Genomic DNA, 8,370 nt, shown 5'->3' on the forward strand with positions numbered 1-8,370 from the left:
AAATGTGTTATTGTTGGGTGTTTTTTCTGCAATGGTGTTTCTACGGCGTGAGCGAGCGAGTTAATAATTAATTATGCACTTTGGGCAAGCACGAGGGCAGGTGCGGTGGGGGGGGGTCCTGCCGAACACAGATGTCAACCTTAGCCCGTTGTGATCCGGCGCAGGACCTGAACGGTGCGGTTGTGTCCATGGAGACTGGTACCCCATCCTCGGAAGACATCATGCTGCTCAAGAAGAGACCGAGGCGGTGCATGTGCAGGTGTGCAGCGTTCTGGCAAAAAGCCCCCTTATGGGCGCACTGTCCGGCACAGTCGGTCCTAAAGGGCCATGCATGACCAGCCCGCTTCCGCACGCTTTGTAGTCGCGTTTTGTGCTTCCGCAAGCAGTGCAGTGGTTAATGTGTCATTTTTGTACATCTGTGCCTTTGACTCCGGCAGAGAAATGAAAGCCAGCCCCCTCCCCCCTACCTCCCATGTTTATAAACGATTAATTTAACAAATGCTTGTATGTGTGTGTAGTGCCTTGGATTCACTCGGACGACAATCGACTTTCTTCCACCGTCACTTTTATTTCCATCGTTCCACACACACTATATATATCATTCCACAGACACACACTATATATATCATTCCACAGACACACACTATATATATCATTCCACACACACACACTATATATATCATTCCACACACACACACTATATATATCATTCCACACACACACACTATATATATCATTACACACACACACACTATATATATCATTACACACACACACAATATATATATCATTACACACACACACTATATATATATCATTACACACACACACACTATATATATCATTACACACACACACACACTATATATATATCATTACACACACACACTACTATATATCATTACACACACACACTACTATATATCATTACACACACACACTACTATATATCATTACACACACACACTATATATATCATTACACACACACACTATATATATCATTACACACACACACTATATATCATTACACACACACACTATATATCATTACACACACACACTATATATCATTACACACACACACTATATATCATTACACACACACACTATATATCATTACACACACACACTATATATCATTACACACACACACTATATATCATTACACACACACACTATATATCATTACACACACACACTATATATCATTACACACACACACTATATATCATTACACACACACACTATATATCATTACACACACACACACTATATATATCATTACACACACACACACTATATATATCATTACACACACACACACTATATATATCATTACACACACACTATATATATATCATTACACACACACTATATATATATCATTACACACACACTATATATATATCATTACACACACACACTATATATATCATTACACACACACACTATATATATATCATTACACACAAACACACTATATATATCATTACACACACACACTATATATCATTACACACAAACACACTATATATATCATTACACACAAACACACTATATATATCATTACACACAAACACACTATATATATCATTACACACAAACACACTATATATATATCATTACACACACACTATATATAATTACACACACACTATATATATATCATTTCACACACACACACACTATATATATCATTTCACACACACACACTATATATATCATTTCACACACACACACTATATATATCATTTCACACACACACACTATATATATCATTTCACACACACACTATATATATATCATTTCACACACACACTATATATATATCATTTCACACACACACACTATATATCATTACACACACACACACTATATATCATTACACACACACACTATATATCATTACACACACACACTATATATCATTACACACACACACTATATATCATTACACACACACACTATATATCATTACACACACACACTATATATATCATTACACACACACACACTATATATCATTACACACACACACTATATATCATTACACACACACACACTTTATATATATCATTACACACACACACACTATATATCATTACACACACACACTATATATCATTACACACACACACTATATATCATCACACACACACACTATATATATAATTTCACACACACACACTATATATATAATTTCACACACACACACTATATATATATAATTTCACACACACACACTATATATAATTTCACACACACACACTATATATAATTTCACACACACACACTATATATATAATTTCACACACACACACTATATATATCATTACACACACACACTATATATCATTACACACACACACTATATATCATTACACACACACACTATATATCATTACACACAACACACTATATATATATCTCATTACACACACACTATATATATCATTACACACACACACACACTATATATATCATTACACACACACTATATATATCATTACACACACACTATATATAATTACACACACACTATATATCATTACACACACTATATATATCATTACACACACAAACACACTATATATATCATTACACACACAAACACACTATATATATCATTACACACACAAACACACTATATATATCATTACACACACTATATATATCATTACACACACAAACACACTATATATATCATTACACACACAAACACACTATATATATCATTACACACACTATATATATCATTACACACACACTATATATATCATTACACACACACACACACTATATATATCATTACACACACACACACTATATATCATTACACACACACACTATATATATCATTACACACACACACTATATATATCATTACACACACACACTATATATATCATTACACACACACACTATATATATCATTACACACACACACTATATATATCATTACACACACACACTATATATATCATTACACACACACACTATATATCATTACACACACACACTATATATCATTACACACACACACTATATATCATTACACACACACACACTTTATATATATCATTACACACACACACTATATATCATTACACACACACACTATATATCATTACACACACACACACTTTATATATCATTACACACACACACTATATATCATTACACACACACACTATATATCATTACACACACACACTATATATCATCACACACACACACTATATATAATTTCACACACACACACACACTATATATAATTTCACACACACACACACTATATATCATTACACACACACACTATATATCATTACACACACACACTATATATCATTACACACACACACTATATATCATTACACACACACACTATATATCATTACACACACACACTATATATCATTACACACACACACTATATATATCATTACACACACACACTATATATATCATTACACACACACACTATATATCATTACACACACACTATATATATATCATTACACACACACACTATATATATCATTACACACACACACTATATATATCATTACACACACACACTATATATATCATTACACACACACACTATATATATCATTACACACACACACTATATATATCATTACACACACACACTATATATATCATTACACACACACACTATATATATCATTACACACACACTATATATATCATTACACACACACTATATATTTCATTACACACACACACTATATATATCATTACACACACACACTATATATATCATTACACACACACTATATATATCATTACACACACACTATATATATCATTACACACACACACTATATATATATCATTACACACAAACACACTATATATATCATTACACACAAACACACTATATATATCATTACACACAAACACACTATATATATCATTACACACAAACACACTATATATATCATTACACACAAACACACTATATATATCATTACACACACTATATATAATTACACACACACTATATATATATCATTTCACACACACACACACACTATATATATCATTTCACACACACACACACTATATATATCATTTCACACACACACACTATATATCATTTCACACACACACACACTATATATATCATTTCACACACACACTATATATATCATTTCACACACACACTATATATATATCATTTCACACACACACACACTATATATCATTTCACACACACACACTATATATATCATTTCACACACACACACACTATATATATCATTTCACACACACACTATATATATCATTTCACACACACACTATATATATATCATTTCACACACTATATATATCATTACACACACACACTATATATATCATTACACACACACACTATATATATCATTACACACACACACTATATATCATTACACACACACACTATATATCATTACACACTATATATCATTACACACACACACTATATATCATTACACACACACACTATATATCATTACACACACACACTATATATCATTACACACACACACTATATATCATTACACACACACACTATATATCATTACACACACACACTATATATCATTACACACACACACTATATATCATTACACACACACACTATATATCATCACACACACACACTATATATAATTTCACACACACACACTATATATATAATTTCACACACACACTATATATATAATTTCACACACACACACTATATATATATAATTTCACACACACACACTATATATATAAAATTTCACACACACACACTATATATATATCATTACACACACACACTATATATATAATTTCACACACACACACTATATATATCATTACACACACAAACACACTATATATCATTACACACACACACTATATATCATTACACACAACACACTATATATATCTCATTACACACACACTATATATATCATTACACACACACACACACACTATATATATCATTACACACACACACACACTATATATCATTACACACACACTATATATAATTACACACACACTATATATCATTACACACACTATATATATATCATTACACACACTATATATATCATTACACACACAAACACACTATATATATATATCATTACACACACAAACACACTATATATATCATTACACACACTATATATATCATTACACACACACTATATATATCATTACACACACACACTATATATCATTACACACACACACACTATATATCATTACACACACACACTATATATCATTACACACACACACTATATATCATTACACACACACACTATATATCATTACACACACACACTATATATCATTACACACACACACTATATATCATTACACACACACACTATATATCATTACACACACACACTATATATCATTACACACACACACACTTTATATATATCATTACACACACACACACTATATATCATTACACACACACACTATATATCATTACACACACACACTATATATCATCACACACACACACTATATATATAATTTCACACACACACACTATATATATAATTTCACACACACACACTATATATATATAATTTCACACACACACACTATATATAATTTCACACACACACACTATATATAATTTCACACACACACACTATATATATAATTTCACACACACACACTATATATATCATTACACACACACACTATATATCATTACACACACACACTATATATCATTACACACACACACTATATATCATTACACACAACACACTATATATATATCTCATTACACACACACTATATATATCATTACACACACACACACACTATATATATCATTACACACACACTATATATATCATTACACACACACTATATATAATTACACACACACTATATATCATTACACACACTATATATATCATTACACACACAAACACACTATATATATCATTACACACACAAACACACTATATATATCATTACACACACAAACACACTATATATATCATTACACACACTATATATATCATTACACACACAAACACACTATATATATCATTACACACACAAACACACTATATATATCATTACACACACTATATATATCATTACACACACACTATATATATCATTACACACACACACACACTATATATATCATTACACACACACACACTATATATCATTACACACACACACTATATATATCATTACACACACACACTATATATATCATTACACACACACACTATATATATCATTACACACACACACTATATATATCATTACACACACACACTATATATATCATTACACACACACACTATATATATCATTACACACACACACTATATATCATTACACACACACACTATATATCATTACACACACACACTATATATCATTACACACACACACACTTTATATATATCATTACACACACACACTATATATCATTACACACACACACTATATATCATTACACACACACACACTTTATATATCATTACACACACACACTATATATCATTACACACACACACTATATATCATTACACACACACACTATATATCATCACACACACACACTATATATAATTTCACACACACACACACACTATATATAATTTCACACACACACACACTATATATCATTACACACACACACTATATATCATTACACACACACACTATATATCATTACACACACACACTATATATCATTACACACACACACTATATATCATTACACACACACACTATATATCATTACACACACACACTATATATATCATTACACACACACACTATATATATCATTACACACACACACTATATATCATTACACACACACTATATATATATCATTACACACACACACTATATATATCATTACACACACACACTATATATATCATTACACACACACACTATATATATCATTACACACACACACTATATATATCATTACACACACACACTATATATATCATTACACACACACTATATATATCATTACACACACACTATATATTTCATTACACACACACACTATATATATCATTACACACACACACTATATATATCATTACACACACACTATATATATCATTACACACACACTATATATATCATTACACACACACACTATATATATATCATTACACACAAACACACTATATATATCATTACACACAAACACACTATATATATCATTACACACAAACACACTATATATATCATTACACACAAACACACTATATATATCATTACACACAAACACACTATATATATCATTACACACACTATATATAATTACACACACACTATATATATATCATTTCACACACACACACACACTATATATATCATTTCACACACACACACACTATATATATCATTTCACACACACACACTATATATCATTTCACACACACACACACTATATATATCATTTCACACACACACTATATATATCATTTCACACACACACTATATATATATCATTTCACACACACACACACTATATATCATTTCACACACACACACTATATATATCATTTCACACACACACACACTATATATATCATTTCACACACACACTATATATATCATTTCACACACACACTATATATATATCATTTCACACACTATATATATCATTACACACACACACTATATATCATTACACACACTATATATATCATTACACACACACACTATATATCATTACACACACACACTATATATCATTACACACTATATATATCATTACACACACACACTATATATCATTACACACACTATATATATCATTACACACACACACTATATATCTATATCATTACACACACTATATATATCATTACACACACACACTATATATCATTACACACACACACTATATATCATTACACACACACACACTTTATATATATCATTACACACACACACACTTTATATATATCATTACACACACACACTATATATCATTACACACACACACTATATATCATCACACACACACACTATATATAATTTCACACACACACACTATATATATAATTTCACACACACACTATATATATAATTTCACACACACACACTATATATATATAATTTCACACACACACACTATATATATAAAATTTCACACACACACACTATATATATAATTTCACACACACACACTATATATATAATTTCACACACACACACTATATATATCATTACACACACACACACACTATATATCATTACACACACACACTATATATCATTACACACAACACACTATATATATCTCATTACACACACACTATATATATCATTACAC

This window comes from Petromyzon marinus, chromosome 33, assembly GCF_048934315.1.
Source record: "Petromyzon marinus isolate PM22_M1 ecotype Great Lakes invasive population chromosome 33, UKy_Petmar_22M1.pri1.0, whole genome shotgun sequence".
Classification (NCBI taxonomy): Eukaryota; Metazoa; Chordata; class Hyperoartia; order Petromyzontiformes; family Petromyzontidae; genus Petromyzon; species Petromyzon marinus.